The sequence below is a fragment of the Pristiophorus japonicus genome, chromosome 17 (assembly GCF_044704955.1).
Source record: "Pristiophorus japonicus isolate sPriJap1 chromosome 17, sPriJap1.hap1, whole genome shotgun sequence".
Lineage (NCBI taxonomy): Eukaryota > Metazoa > Chordata > Chondrichthyes > Pristiophoridae > Pristiophorus > Pristiophorus japonicus.
Window position 1 is genome coordinate 51,551,694 of NC_091993.1, and position 17,066 is coordinate 51,568,759.

Genomic DNA, 17,066 nt, shown 5'->3' on the forward strand with positions numbered 1-17,066 from the left:
TATTCACCGAAGCAGAGAAGTTTAAGGAGAAATTGAATAGGGGCTTTGCTAACCGTTGTATGTTATTTCTGCTGGTTGGTGATTAGTAACAAGGGGAATAAATACAGGACAAATAATAAAAACATCAAGGGGCTGGGCCGGGGGTGAGGGGCTGGGGGCTGGGCTGGGGGTGAGGGGCTGGGCCTGGGGCTGGGGGCTGGGGTTGAGGGTTTGGGGGCGGGGCTGGCCCCGGGTTGGGGGCGGGGACTGTGAGCACAGACCGGGAGGCTCGCCCCGTCACTAGACACGCCCCCAGCCGTAATCCCGCCCATCGAAAGTGCCCGGATGTGCGGAACCCCGGTAGGTCACAAGGTGGCTGCTTCCGGTCAGCGGTTGTTGTGAGCGAGAGGTGAGCGGCCGGTCGGGGGAGAGAGGGAATGTGAGAGGGAGAGGGAGAGGGAGAGGGAGAGTGGGGCCGGGCCGGGCGCACGCGAGCGGGGCCGCATCCCCTCACTGCTGGCCCGCGACAGCGTTTCCCCTGCCCCTCCCCCCCGTGCCCTGCCCCTCCCCCCGGAGCCCTGCCCCCCCCGGGCACCAGTGCTGGTCTATAAGGGGCACAGGCAGCTCACTTGGCTCTGTCCTGACTGGGTGTATTGGGGGACAGCTGATGTGTGATGCTCCTTTACAACCCTCCTGCAAACCAATCTCTCTCCCCACCTGGCCCCGAGTCCCTGTACCCAGCACCTTGATGTGCCTTGGGACATTTTTCTACATTAACGCTGATGCACTTGGGAGAGTGAGGAGTGGCAACATGGACTAATTGATACAATTTTAAGAACATAAACAGGAGTCGGCTATTCAATAAGATCATGGGCCGCTCCCCATAACCCTTCACCCCCTCCGGGTTGCCGGAACTGGGGGTGGATGCACATGGATCTTTGAAGGCGTCAGGTTAAGTTGATAAACCCACTAAAAAAAAATTTAAGATCCTTGGCTTTATTAATAGAGGAAATCAAGTAGAAAAACAAGGAAGATGCCTTTATAATTTACTGGCTCGGCCCCAGCTGGAGTATTGTGGCCAATTTTGGTTATCACACTTTAGGAAGAGGGTGCAGAGGAGAGTTACTAGAATGGTAACAGGGATGAGGGACTTCAATTATCTGGAGAAGCTGTGGTTCTACTTTGAGCAAAGAAGGTTGAGAGAAAGAAAGATTTACATTTATATAGCGTCTTTCACAACCTCAGGACGTCCCAAAGCGCTTTACAGCCAATGAAGTACTTTTGAAGTGTAGTCACTGTTGTAATGTAGGAAACGCGGCAGCCAATTTGTGCACAGCAAGCTCCCACAAGCAGCTGTGATAATGACCAGATAATCTGTTGAGGGGAAATTTAATCGAGGTGTTCAAAATGCTGAAGGGTTTTGATCGCGTAAATAAGAAGTGTCAGTAACCAGAGGGCACAGATTTAAGGTCATTGGCAAAAGAACCGGGGGGGGGGGAGGAAAATTATTTTACACAGCGAGTTACGACGCGCTGCCTGAAAGGGTGGTGGAAGCAGACTCGATAGTAACTTTCAAACGGGAATTGGATAAAAAATTGAAAGGGAGAAATTTGCAGCACTGTGGGGAAAGAGCGGGGGAAGTGGGGACTAACTGGATCGCTCTGTCACACAACCGGCACAGGCTCGATGGGCCCAATGGCCTCTCATAATTCTATATAAATGCAAGTTATGTTTGTTGGGAATGCAAGCCCATTGGTGTGCATAATCTGGTAAAGCTGCCAAAGGTTTTTATTTGCAAGAAAAAAATGCTAGCGATTCTTAAACTGTATGTGACGTAACTTGCTGTTGTGTGGAAGGATAGTTGCCAAAGATCAATGCTGTCACAGATTGTGTCTTAAGATGGCTATTCCTGGGGAGGGAATAGTTTCACAAACTTTGTTTTATTGTCCTCCAGCGCGCTGGTCCCAATATGGCGAGTGAGCCCTGTGACTGCTGCTGATAAATTAGTCTACTGTTGGAAGAGAAAAAAACAGCTGGCATTGTACGGTTAGTATGTCATATTAAAAACATCACTTTTTGAAGTACCTGTAGTTCCTTGTACTAATGTACCATGATGTGCTCGATTTGTCAGTGCCAAGGGGTGGGCGCAGCAAACCACTGATCAGAATTGTGTGGTGCTACCGCTGTCCCCGGGGAGGGGGAGGAGGAGGAGGAGGAGGAGGAGGTGCCTATACATAACTCCCACTCCAATCTTAAATCCTTTCCTGTTAATTCTACCCATAAAGTCCCCACTGCCTGCTGCTTACCTCTCGTTATCATTGAAGTGATTTTATCTTTAATCACGAAGGTGGCTACTCCGCCTCTACCATTTCCCTATCTTCCTGTAGACAATGTAACTGGGTATATTTAGTTCCCAGTCCTCACCGTCTTGCAGCATGTCTCAGTCATGGCTGCCACATCATACCCTCCAATTTGAATTTGTGCCTGCAGTTCATTTAATTTGTTCCTTATACTCTGTGCGTTTGTATAAAGAATGCTTATTTGGGCCTGACCTTCAGCTCGAATGTTTTCTCACATGTTTCTTATTTCTCTCTCCTGGTTTAATCACTTTATATCTTTTAATTTTCCCTTTACCTTAAAAGCACAATTTCTGACTGTTCCTCTACTCTCAGTCCCTTTCATTTGTTTTTGAACTAGTATTTGTGCTACAATTTCCCCTTGAGCCCTGCCCCTCCCCCAAGGACTTTACTAGTTTAAAGTCCTTGTGATCACCCTATTTATCCTTTCCATCAGGACCCTGGTCCCAGACTGGTTCAGGTGGAGCCCGTCCCAATGGTACAGCTCCTTCCTGTCCCAATATTGGTGCCAGTGCCCCATGAAATCAAAGAGTAAGTTATTATTTAAATGGAGAAAGATTGCAAAGTGCTGCAGTACAGCGGAACCTGGGGTACTTGTGCATGAAACACAAAAGGTTAGTATATAGGTACAGCAAGTGATCACTAAGGCCAATGGAATCTTGGCCTTTATTGCAAGGGGGATGGAGTATAAAAGCAGTGAAGTCTTGCTACAGTAGTGGTGAGGCCACACCTGGAATACTGCGTGCAGTTTTGGTTTCCACATTTACAAAAGGATATACTTGCTTTGGAGGCAGTTCAGAGAAGGTTCACAAGGTTGATTCCAGAGATGAGGGGGTTAACTTATGAGAAAAGGTTGAGTAGGTTGGGCCTCTACTCATTGGAATTAAGAAGAATGAGAGGTGATCTTATCGAAACGTATAAGATTATGAGGGGGCTTGACAAGGTGGATGCAGAGAGGATGTTTCCACTGATGGGGGAGACTAGAACTAGAGGGCATAATCTTAGAATAAGGGGCCGCCCATTTAAAACTGAGATGAGGAGACATTTTTTCTCTGACGGTTGTAAATCTGTGGAATTCACTGCCTCAGAGAGCTGTGGAAGCTGGGACATTGAATACATTTAAGACATAAATAGACAGTTTCTTAAATGATAAAGGGATAAGGGGTTATGGAGAACGGGCAGGGAAGTGGAGCTGAGTCCATGATCAAATCAGTTTTGATTTGATTAAATGGCGGAGCAGGCTTGAGGGGCTGTATTGCCTATTCCTCCTATTATGTTTTTAAGAAATGGAACCCCTCTTTCCCACACCACTCCTTTAGCCACGTGTTTAACTCCCGAATCAGCTTATCCCTACGCCAATTTGTACATGGCTCCGGTAATCTAGAGATGATAAACTTTGAGGTCCTGTTCTTTAATTGAGCTCCGAGTTCCTGGTGTTCCCCAAACAGGACCTCTTGCCTACTCTCCCCCATGTTGTTGGTTCCAACATGGGCCGCGACCAGTGGATCCTCCCAATCCCCCTCGAGTATAATTTCAAGCCGGTTCGAGATGTCCCTCACCCTGGCACCAGGTAGGCAACATATCATGTGAGACTCTTGATCTTGCTTACAGAGGATGCTGTTACACAGGATTACATCGGCTATATGGCACAGAAGCAGGCCATTCGGCCCAACCAGTCCATGTCAGTGTTTAAGCTCCACTCAAGCCTTCTGCTGTCTTTCCTCATCTAATCCTATCAGCATAACCCTCTATTCCCTTCTTCCTTATATGCTTATCTAACGGCACCTTAAGTGTATCTATTCTATTCGCTTCAACCCCTCTGTGTGGTTGGGCGTTCCACATTCTCAACACTCTCTGGGCAAAGAAGTTTCTTCTGAATTTCCAATTTGATTTCTTGGCCTCCAGTTGTGCTCTTCCTCACAAGTGGAAACACTCTCTCTCTATTCTATCAAAGCTTTTCATGATTTTAAAGACCTCTATTAGGAGAAAAGAGCCTCAGCCTGCTCATCCCTTCCTGATATGTAACCCTCGCATTTCCTGTAATATCCTTGTAAATCTTCTCTGCACTCTCTCCAGTGCCTCGATATCCTTTTTATAACATGGCGGCCAGAACTGTACGCAGTACTCAAGTGTGGTCTAACCAAGGTTCGATACAGGTTTAGCATAACTTCTCTACTTTCCAATTCTATCTCTCTAGATTCCAATTCTATCCCCCCCGAGTGCTTGGTTTGCTTTTTATGGCCTTGCTAACCTGTGTCGATACTTAGTGATTAGTGTATGTGTACTCCTAGATCCCTTTGTTCCTCTACCCCATTTACATTCTTCTTTTCCAAGTAACGTGACCTCCCTAATTTTTACCAGAATTTAATGGGGCTAAAATTTTGTCGGAGGCTTCCTTCGGACGCCTCGGACCCAAAATGGTTTTGTGAAAGTACCTAGTGGGCCCGGAGCCGCCCACGATTGAGGCCCGAGGCCTTCATTCGATGCGCAGCGCACAGGGACAGGACTTCCCCGTATGTACAGTACAGCTGGAGTCTCGTGGGCTGGGATCACCAACATTCTGCAGTATTCTCATTGATAACAATGGGAGCTCCCTTTTTACAAGTTCCAATTATCATCAATGAGAATAAAACCCCTAAGACAAGAAACACAACATAATAAATAAATAAAACACCTCACATATTTAAAATTAATTGAAATTAAAGTTAATTGAATGTTTGAGAAAAAAATATTTTTGTATTTTTTTGTGTGTTTTAGTACAGTTTAAAATAAACTTACCATAATGGACAGGGTTTGTAACACAAAAATGTGTTTTTAAATGTAATTGTTATATGTTTTAAAACTCTTATGCTGGTAACAGTAGGCTATGCACCTGCTTTCACCAGGCGCAAGAGTTTGCAGGCGTTCGCTGGGCAAGAGTTGGGCACATTGCCCAATTTTACCACGTGAATGTCCGTTTCCCGTGGATATGGAGGATCTGTCTAGAGAAATCTTGAAAGATCGGAAAAGCAGGTTTTCGGCGCATGCACATTGCGGCTTTTGCGAGGCCTTGCCGGGTCCGTGCGCACTTTGTCCAAACACGCCGAGGCCGGAATTACAGCCCCTGTCATCATCATCATCATCAAGCAGTTCCTCGCAATCAAGGAAGACTGGCTTCCGCTCTAAAAGTGAGCTCTCAGGTGACTGAACAGTCCAATACGGGAATTGCAGTCTCTGTCATAGGTGGGACAGACATTGGTTGAAGAAAAGAGTGGGTGGGACTGGTTTGCCGCACGCTCCTTCCGTCGTCTGCACTTGATTGCATGTTCTCGGCGACGAGACTCGAGGTGCTCAGTGCCTTCCTGGATGCTCTTCCTCCACTTAGGGCAGTCTTGGGCCAGGGTGTCCTTGAATTACACCTAGGATAAGGTGTAGTGCCAGAGGATTGGCAGATAGCTAATACGTCTCATTTTTCTGTGTTGAACTTCATTTGACAATTATGTACTCATTCTGCAAATTTATTAATATCCTCCTGTAATTTGTTGCAGTCTTCCTCAGTATTGGCTAACCCCCCCCCCCCCCACCCTCCCCCAATTTGGTGTCCCCTGCAAATTTAGAAATTGTGTTTTTAATTACAAAGTCTAAATGGTTAATATAAATTGTGACCAGCAGTGGCCCCAGCATGATCCTTGTGGAACACCACCACCCACCTTCTGCCCCTGTGAATAGCTACCCTTTATCCTAACTCTGTGCTTTCTGTCTTGAAGCCAGCCAGCGATCCATTCTGCTACTTGTCCCCTGACTCCGCATTCTCTGACCTTGTTCATCAGTCTATGATGGGGGACCTTATCGAAGGCCTTTTGAAAATTGGGATAAATTACATCTGCGTTACCCCTGTCTACTCTCTCTATTACCTCTTCAAAACATTCAATGAGGTGGGTCAAGCAAGACTTTCCCTTTTGCAATCCATGCTGACTTTATTACTTCTTTTGGTTTCTAGATGTTCTATTTTCTCCTTTAGTAGGATTCCATTATTTTTCCTACCACCGATGTTAAGCTGACTGGTCTATAATTCCCTGGACATGTTCTACTCCCTTCTTAAATATAGGTATTACGTTAGCTATCTGCTAGTCCTCTGGCACCACACCTTTTGCTAATGAATTGATATATATGTGTGTAGTAATGCCGCTGTTATATCTTCCCTGGATTATTTTAAAATCCGTGGATGTAATTTGTCCGGACCCAGAGTTTTATCTTCTTTGAGTTTCATTAGTTTATTTAGTATATCACCTCATTTATTTTAAATGCAGTTAACTCGTTAATAATCTCATCGTCCAATGTCATCTCCACCTGTACTATCTCCCTGGTAAATACTGAAGCAAAGTAATTATTTCATCTCTCTGCTATCTCTCTCTCTCGCTGCCTGTGGTATTATCCTCTCCATCCTTCAGTGGCTCTATTCCCATCCTGACCTTCCTTACTTTCATTGGTCATCTTTTGCTATATTGTTTTATTTTCCTTGATAATTTAATTTCATAGTTCCTCTTTGCCTTCCTAATTATTTTTTTGACTTCTCTCCTAATCTCCCTTATGCTCTCCCCTGCTGTCCGTGTACTTAGTGTATATCTCATTCCTTACCATCAGTTTTCCCCTTCTGGCTTTATTTATCCACGGAGTCTCATTAGTGTTCAGCTTGTTATTAGTGGAATATATTGTTCTTGCACTCTGTTGAACACCATTTTAAATGTTTCCCATTGATGTTCTACATCATTTTTTGCCAATATTGTTGTCCATTTTATTTTCCCAAGTGCTATTCTCAGCCCCTCAAAATCAGCTTTTCTCCAATCTATTACCCTGGTCTTTGTCATAGCTATGCCCTTCTCAATTATCATAAAGTGTATTATATTATGGTCACTATTGCCTAGATGTTCCCCTACTTTTACTTTTTATCTGCTCTGATTCATTCCCCATTACTAGATCCAATAGCGAATCCTCCCTTGTTGGGCTTTTTACATATGGGTTAGAAAGGAGTCCTGTACACATTGTAGGAACTTATCCCTTATCCCCTTTACCTACCTCTTCTGTCCAATTAATATCAGGGTAGTTGAAATTCCCTCATAATTATCATTCTATGTGTTCTACTCATTTCCATAATTTGTTTGCCTATTTCTTCCTCCGCCTCCCTTTTTACTATTAGATGGTCTGTAAACTACCCCTCTTAGTGTGATTAATCATTTATTATCTTTTATCTCTATCCACATGGATTCTATTTCTATTTTCCATCTCCCCTTTTCTCCTCCCGATTTTTTTCTAAATGTGTAATACCCGGCAATATTTAATTCCCAGTCCTGATTTTGCTGTAGCCATGTCTCAGTAATCCCTACTATGTCTGGTTCCTCGCAACACGTGATTGCTTCCAGCTCCCCGTTTTATTATGAACATTGCTGTACAGACAAATTAGCTCATTTTACTAGCAGTCCCCCTAATTATAGAATTCCCTACAACTACCACATTATGCTGCCTCTCCCCTCTCTTTTGGACAACCTCCTACTCCAAAGTGTCATGATCTGCATTCTGGCTGTCCTTCCAACAGTCTTTATCCTTATCCTCACAGTTAGCAAGTTGGATAGGATCAGTTTCTGTGCATCCTCATTGTCTTTCTCACCAGGGTTCCTCTTACTCTTCACACTATCTGAACCTGTTCTGAACCTGTACACCTCTACGAGGTGTGACCAAGGTCTGGAGCAATCTGCCCAGATACTCCTCCCCCTCCCTTATGTGTTGGAGTGCCTCCGACTCGCACTGCAGCTCAATGACTCGGAGCTGGAGAGATTCGGGATGGAGACATTTCCTGCAGACTCACTGTCCACAAACTCCTACATACTGCAGTCCAGACACACAACTTGCTCTGTCATATCTTAGTCTAACCTTGTTTTATTTATTTAATTACTAAAGTCTTTATTCAAACTGTTATTTATAGTTATATTTTGTTTATCTAGTTACATTATTAATGTAATAAAGTACGTTACAGTTTCCCAGCTCTTAGTTTAAACCAATGTCCTAGGTTAGAGAGAAAAAAGCGGTAATACTCACCAACCAATCACCTACCTGCTGTCATGTGACATCACTCTTGTTTTTGTTGTTTTTGAATTTGCTGGGATTGTGCTGTTGCCGCTCGGGTCCGCGCTATCTGCGGCTTCCCGCCCTGTGTGTACACTGCCTCCTCCCGCCCTGTGTGTACACTGCCTCCTCCCGCCCTGTGTGTACACTGCCTCCTCCCGCCCTGTGTGTACACTGCCTCCTCCCGCCCTGTGTGTACACTGCCTCCTCCCGCCCTGTGTGTACACTGCCTCCTCCCGCCCTGTGTGTACACTGCCTCCTCCCGCCCTGTGTGTACACTGCCTCCTCCCGCCCTGTGTGTACACTGCCTCCTCCCGCCCTGTGTGTACACTGCCTCCTCCCGCCCTGTGTGTACACTGCCTCCTCCCGCCCTGCCCGTGCGCGGCCTCCCGATCCATTTATGTTCTGCTGGCATCAGGTACCTGTGCCCATTCATGTCTGCATTGTTGCTGCCTCTCTGGACCTGAGCCCATTATTTTTGTCTTTTTTTTTTCTTTCAGTTCTCTCTAACCTTCACTTGTCTTATCCGTTTCCAATTACCCAGTCACATCTCCTTTTTATTTCTTTCCACTCGGGTACTTTGTTCTCCCAAATCCCTACCCCAACCCTTCCCTGCTCCTTGACCTTCCTGCTCTCTCGCCATCCCAGGCTACAGCTTCCCTCTGCCTCTCCTGGCATCTTTCGATGGGCTCAGGAGGCAGTGACGAATGCCTCACCAACAATTTGTAACCCCAACTGCCCCAACTCTCCAGTGAGGAGGAACGGGCGTAAGAGAAAAGATAGCCATCCATGCCTAACTAAAGAAATAAAGGACAGTATCCAATTAAAAACAAGGGCATACAAAGTGGCCAAAACTAGTGGGAGGACAGAAGACTGGGAAGCTTTTAAAAGCCAGCAAAGAATGACTAAAAAAGTGATTAAGAAAAGGAAGATAGACTATGAAAGTAAACTAGCGCAAAATATAAAAACAGATAGCAAGAGTTTCTACAGGTATATAAAAAGGAAAAGGATGGCTAAAGTAAATATTGGTCCCTGAGAGGATGAGACCGGGGAATTAGTAATGGGGAACATGGAGATGGCAGAAACTCTGAACAAACATTTGTTCAATCAGTCTTTACGGTATAGAACACTAACAATATTCCGACAATGGATAGTCAAGGGGCTATAGAGAGGGAGGAACTTAACACAATCACAATCACTAAGGAGGTGGTACTCAGTAAAATAATGGGGACTAAAGGCAGATAAATCCCCAGGACCTGATGGCTTGCATCCTAGGGTCTTAAGAGAAGTAGCGGCAGGGATAGTGGATGCATTGGTTGTAATTGACCAAAATTCCCTGGATTCTGGGGAGGTCCCAGCAGCTTGGAAAACTGCAAATGTAACGCCCCTATTTAAAAAAAGCAGGAAACTATAGACTAGTTAGCCTAACATCTGTGGTTGGGAAAATGTTGGAGTCCATTATTAAAGAAGCAGTAGCAGGACATTTGGAAAAGCATAATTCGGTCAGGCAGAATCAGCATGGATTTATGAAGGGGATGCCATGTGTGACAAATTTGCTGAAGTCTTTGAGGATATAACGAACAGGGTGGATAAAGGGGAACCAGTGGATGTGGTATATTTGGATTTCCAGAAGGCATTTGACAAGGTGCCACATAAAAGGTTACTGCACAAGATAAAAGTTCACGGGGTTGGGGGTAATATATTTGCATGGATAGAGGATTGGCTAACAAATAGAAAACAGAGAGTCGGGATAAATGGTTCATTCTCGGGTTGGCAATCAGTAACCAATGGGGTGCCGCAGGGATCAGTGCTGGGACCCCAACTATTTACAATCTATATAAACGACTTCGGAGAAGGGACAGAGTGTAACGTAGCCAAGTTTGCTGACGATATAAAGATGGGAGGAAAAGCAATGTATGAGGAGGGGACACAAAATCTGCAAAAGGACATAGACAGGCTAAGTGACTGGGCAGAAATTTTGCAGATGGAGTATAATGTTGGTAAGTGTGAGGTCATGCACTTTGGCAGAAAAAAAATCAAGGAGCAAGTTATTATTTAAATGGAGAAAGATTGCAAAGTGCTGCAGTACAGCGGGACCTGGGGGTACTTGTGCATGAAACACAAAAGGATAGTATGCAGGTACAGCAAGTGATCAGGAAGGCCAATGGAATCTTGGTCTTTATTGCAAAGGGGATGGAGTATAAAAGCAGGGAAGTCTTGCTACAGTTATACAAGGTATTGGTGAGGCCACACCTGGAATACTGCGTGCAGTTTTGGTTTCCATATTTACGAAAGGATATACTTGCATTGGAAGCAGTTCAGAGAAGGTTCACTCGGTTGATTCCGGGGATGAGGGGGTTGACTTATGAGGAAAGGTTGAGTGGGCCTCTACTCATTGGAATTCAGAAGAATGAGAGGTGATCTTATCGAAATGTATAAGATTATGAGGGGGCTTGACAAGGTGGATGCAGAGAGGATGTTTCCACTGATGGGGGAGACTAGAACTAGGGGGCATAATCTTCGAATAAGGAGCCGCCCATTTAAAACTGAGAGGAGGAGGAATTTCTTCTCTGAGGGTTGTAAATCTGTGGAATTCGCTGCCTCAGAGAGCTGTGGAAGCTGGGACATTGAATAAATTTAAGACAGAGATTGACAGTTTCTTAAACGATAAGGGGTTATGGGGAGCGGGCAGGGAAGTGGACCTGAATCCATGATCGGATCAGCCATGATCGTATTAAATGGCGGAGCAGGCTCGAGGGGCCGTATGGCCTACTCCTGCTCCTATTTCTTATGTTCTTATCTTACTCGCTGACCTTCCCGCTGGGGGCTAATCTTGCGATCTCCTTCCTGTGCAACTCACTGCCCACAGTGCTGCCCCTGTGGACTCTGCCTGTGGATCATCCATCACTGCCTCTTTTCGCATCTCCCTTCACAATGTCTGTTCACTAGTGAACAAGGCCCTTCCCATCAGGAGCTTATTGTGGTTGATTGCATCAACATCATAACCTTGACGGAAACCTGGCTGACGGATGATGACACCTTTCCCCTCAATGAAGCTTCCTCATCTGGCTACACCTTCCACCACATGCCCCGCCCAGATCACCATGGTGAACAGCTTGTTCCAACCCCCTCACTGCATTTCTAATCAACGTAGTATTATGAAATACAGGAGTATTATGAGATAAAGAATTTAACAGTGAGCCGCAAAAGTAGAAATTAGTGCAGGTGACTAAAAGCTTGGGCAAAGAGTTTGAAGCAGCATTTTGAAGGAGGAAAGAGAGGTGGAGAGGTTTAAGCAGGGACTTCCAGAGTTTGGGGCCGAGGCAACAGAAGGCACGACGATTAATAATGATTGAGCGATTATAATCAGGGATGCTCAGGAGTGCAGACATCTCGGTGGGGGAGGGCTTGTGGGGCTGGTGTAGATTACAGAAATAGGGAGGGCCAAGGCCATGGAGGGATTTGAAAATAAGGATGAAAATTTTGAAATCGAGGCGTTGCTTAACCAGAAGCCGATGTAGGTCAGCGATAGGTGAGCGGGACTCGGTGCAAGTTAGGACACGGGCTGCTGAATTTTGGATCACCTCTAGTTTACATAGAAATCATCGTTCTGTCGCCTAGCCAAGTGCTTTGGCAAGTTTCTCTCCGAGATATCTTCACTACTTTCCTCCCTCAGTGTCTGCATCGAGCGACTTCTCATCCTCGGTGATTTCAACCACCATCTCAACTCATCACACTCTCTCCTCTGAGTCCATTGCCCTCCTATCTTCCTTTAATCTCTTTCTCCACATAAGCACTCCATCTCATTGATGCCTCCTCAACCTTTCCATCTCCTGTACTTTCTACTCCTATCATCTCCGTCTCAGACAAGTCCATCTCCGACCACTTCGTCGTATCGCTCTCCACCAACCTCCCCCTCCCCCCTCCCAACCCCACTTCCTTCTGTGTGTGACCCGAGAAGGAACTCTCCCCTCAGCTACTTATAACTTTCAAATCCCAACCGTCTAGCCCTCCATTCACCAGGATGTTTCTGCAGTTACCGATCTGCTCAATCTCCTCCACCTCGGATGCCTGTGTCCCCATTTAAACCATTACTCTCTCCGACACTGCCTATTTCCCTGGTACAGCTCCCATCTCTGCTCTTTTAAGTCCAAGGGATGCAGACAAACAACTGGTGTAGCCATTCATCGCCCGATCTGGCTGGACCATATGAAGTACTATTGTGTCTTGCTCTCTCTGCCAAAACTGCTCACAATTCCAGGATCATCTGGGAATGCAAAGATAATCCCAGGCTTCTTTTTTCCACCACCAACTGTTTCCTTAATCCCCTCTTCCCTGCCTTCTCCACTCTCACCTCCAACAACAAATGTCAGTAGCTGAAGGACTTTGACACGAAGATTAAGACCATTCGTTCAGCTGCCTCTGTCACTTCCCTCCCTTCCCCCAAGATTCACCCCCCACCCTAGTCCAGAACTTGCATCTTTAATTTCTCTCCTATTTCCCTGCATGGCCCCCTCCGAGCTCATCTTGCCCATGAGCCTCACCTCCTGCTCCCTCGACCCTGTTTCCACTAAACTGCCGACCATCTAACTTCCCTTCCTGACCCCATGTTTGCTGATATTGTTAATGGTTCTCACTCCTCAGGTATAATCCCCCTCCCTTTCAAATCTGTCGTCATCACCTCCGCCTCAAAAAAACCCTCCCTTGACCCCTCTGTCCTTGCAAACTACTGACCATCTCCATACTCCCTTTCCTTGCCAAGGTCTTTGACCTTCCCAACCCATGCCAATCTTTCCCGCAACTTGTTGTTTGAACTTCTCCATTGGGTTTTCCGCCCTGCCACAGCACTGAAACAGCCCTTATCAAAGTCACAAATGACATCCAGTTTGACTGTCTCCTCGTCCTTCTCAACCTTTGACACAGTCGACTACACCATCCTCCTAATGCATCATCTCTGTTGTCCAGCTGAATGGGACGGGCCTTGTCTGGTTCCATTCCTTTCTATCCAGTCGTAGCAAGAGAATCATCTGCAATGGCTTCTCTTCCCGCTCCCGCACTATTACCTCTAGAGCCCCCAAGTATCTATCCATGGCCCTTCCTGTTTCTCATCTATATGCTGCCTCTTGGCGACATCATCCGAAAACACAGCGTCAGTTTCCACAAGTCCACTGATATGCCCAGCTCTACATCACCAGCACCTCGACCCCTCTACGACCTCTGATTTGTCACACTGTCCGACATCCAGTACTGGATGAGCATAAATTTTACTCCAATTAAACATTGGGAAGACTGAAGCCATTGTCTTCGGTCCTCACCACAAACTCCATTCCCTAGACACTGATCCTATCCCCCTTCTTGGCCAGTGTCTGAGGCAGAACTAGTCTATTCTCAACCTTGACCCTGAGCTGAGCTTCCTCTCCATCACCAAGACCACCTCTGTAACATCGCTCGTCTCTGACCCTGCCTCAGCTGACCGACTGCTGAAACCCTCATCCATGTCTTTGTTCCCTTTGGACTGGACTATTCCATTCTCCCTGACCTTCCACCTCCATAAACTTGAGCTCATCCAAAATGCTGCTGCCTACCTCCTGACTTGCACCGGATCCCTTTCCTCCGTCGCTCCCGTGCTCACTCTCCTACATTGGCTCCCGGTCCGGCATCACCTCCATTTTACAATTCTCATCTGCATCTTTAAATCCCACCTTGGCCTTGCCTCTTCCTATCTCTATAACAGTCTCCAGGCCTACAGCCCTCTAAGCTCTCTGTGCTGCTCTAATTGTGGTCTCTTGCACATCACCCACTTCCTTCGCCTCATCATTGGTGGCTTGGCCCTTAGTTCTGAAATACCTTTCCTGAATCTCTTTAAGATGCTCCTTAAAACCTCTTTGACTAAGTGTTTGGTCACCTGTCCTCATATTCCCTCCTTTGGCTCAGTGTCAATTTTTGTTACACTCTTGTACATTGGAACATTTTACTGTGCTCAAATTGTTGTTCCAGACATTGAGCAACATGCATAGAATCTTTTGCACAGAAAGACCCCATCGGCCCAACTGGTGCCTATGCTGAACAAGAGCTGCCTGCCACTCTAACCTCATCCCACTATTTCTTTATCCCTCATATCGGCATCAAACCTCCCCTTAAATGTGTTGCTGCTTTCTGCTTCAACCACTGCATGCGACAGCAAGTACTCAGCTGTAACCCTAATGCCACTCTCTGTAAAGGAATTCCTTATTTGCTCTGTTAGTGACTATCTTATATTTATACCCTCTTGTTCTGGGCTAACCCAAAAATTGCAAGCAGTTTTTTCCACTCTATCGAAGCTCCATCATTTTAAAGAACATTCAACCTCATAGAATCATATAATGATATAGCACAGACAAAGGCTCAGTGTCAAAAATTGACACTGAGCCAAAGGAGGGAATATGAGGACAGGTGATCAAACACTTAGTCAAAGAGGTTTTAAGGAGCATCTTAAAGAAGGTGGAGTGATTCAGGGAAGGTATTTTTTGAAAGGGCTATCCAATTAATCCCACTCCTCTTTCTCCACAGCCCTGCAGTTTTCTCCCCTTCAAGTATTTATCCAATTTCCTTTAGAAAGTTACTATTGAATCTGCTTCCACCGCCCTTTCAGGCAGCGCGTTCCCGATCATCATAACACTCTACATTTTTTTTCCTCATGTCGATGGGTTCTTTTGTCAATTGACCTTCAATCTGTGACCTGGTTAATTTGGTCCCGGAACAGTTTCCCCGTTCTAGAGAGCCTGTTAATTTTCTCCTGATCGTTGTATCCTCTCAAATCTGATAACATCCTTGTAATTCTTTTGTACACTTTCTCCAGTGTCTCTCTCCTTTCTGGAATAAGGAGACCAGAACTGCACACAGTATTTCAAGTGGAAGGACAGACAGACAGAAAGGAATAGGAGGTGGAGTAGCTCTGTTGATAAAGGATGGAATCACTGCAACAGTGAGAAACGATATTGGCTCAAATGATCAGCAAATTGAAACAGTTTGGGTAGAGATAAGGAATAATAAGGGGAAAAAGTTACTGGTGGGCTTAGTCTATAGGCCCCCTAACAGGAGCAACTCTGTTGGTTGGAGTATAAACCAAGAAATAGTGGGGGCTTGTAAAAAGGGAACAGCAATAATCTTGGGTGATTTTAACCTCCATATTGATTGAACAAATGAAATTGGTCCGGGTAGCCTTGAGGAAGAGTTCATAGAGTGCATAAGGAAGGGGTTCCTTGAGCAGTATGTAACGGAACCAACCAGGGTGCAGGCTATCTTAGACCTGGTCCTGTGTAATGAGACAGAATTAATAAACAATCTCTTAGTAAAGGATCCCCTTGGAATGAGTGATCATGAATTTCAAATTCAGATGGAGGGTGAGAAAGTTGGATCTCAAACCAGCGGAGTAAGCTTAAATAAAGGAGACTATGAAGGTATGAGGGCAAAGTTGGCCAAAGTGGACTGGGAAAATAGATTAAAGGGTAGGGCAGTTGATGAGCAGTGGCGTACATTGAAGGAGATATTTCACAACTCTCAAGAAAAATATATTCCGGTGAGGAGGAAAGGGTGTCAAAGAAAAGATAGCCATCTGTGGCTAACTGAAGAAATAAAGGACAGTATCCAATTAAAAACAAGGGCATACAAAGTGGCCAAAACTAGTGGGAGGACAGTAGATTGGGAAGCTTTTAAAAGCCAGCAAAGAATGACTAAAAAAATGATTAAGAAAAGGAAGATAGACTATGAAAGTAATCTAGCGCAAAATATAAAAACAGATCAAGAGTTTCTGCAGCTATATAAAAAGGAAAAGACTGGCTAAAGTAAATGTTGGTCCCTTAGATGCTGAGACCGGGGAATTAGTGATTGGGAACATGGAGACGGCAGAAACTCTGAACAAATCTTTTGTATCAGTCTTTACGGTAGAGGACACTAACAATATTCCGACAGTGGATAGTCAAGGGGCTATAGAAGGGGAGGAACTTATCACAATCACTAAGGAGGTGGTACTCTAAGATAATGGGACTAAAGGCAGATAAATCCGCTGGACCCAATGGCTTGCATCCTAGGGTCTTAAGAGAAGTAACGGCTGGGATAGATGGTGCATTGGTTGTAATTGACCAAAATTCCCAGGATTCTGGGGAGGTCCCAGCAGATTGGAAAACTGCAAATGTAACGCCCCTATTTAAAAAAAGGAGGCAGACAAAAAGCAGGAGACTATAGACCAGTTAGCCTAACATCTGTGGTTGGGAAAATGTTGGAGTCCATTATTAAAGAAGCAGGCGCAGGACATTTGGAAAAGCATAATTCGGTCAGGCAGAGTCAGCATGGATTTATGAAGGGGAAGTTATGTCTTTAATACTCTATGAATGACTCCACGACTCTAGTATTGTACTTGAGCTGTTGTGACCTTAGTCCCATTTATTGGGCCCAAGTTTCCACACGCGCCTAGAACGGCGCAGTCCTGACCTGGACGCCCGTTTTTCGCACCACAAAGTGCGCCTAAAAAAATCCTCGGTATTCTCCACCTCCCTGCAGGTCCTCCGGCCCTCGGCGCCACGCAACACGAGCTGTGGGGGGAGGGCGGAGCCAGGTCCCTGCGCTGAAAACAGTGCCGGGACCTCTGCATAT

General features: G+C 45.6%; 1 long non-coding RNA gene across 1 annotated transcript; it reads left to right on the top strand.

Moving 5' to 3' along the window:
- Nucleotides 1-310: 310 nt before the first annotated feature.
- LOC139228179 (uncharacterized) lies at nucleotides 311-6,233 on the top strand. The gene is made up of 3 exons (XR_011587514.1): nucleotides 311-388; nucleotides 1,934-2,025; nucleotides 6,083-6,233. It is a non-coding gene; the product is annotated as an uncharacterized lncRNA (long non-coding RNA).
- Nucleotides 6,234-17,066: the final 10,833 nt, after the last annotated feature.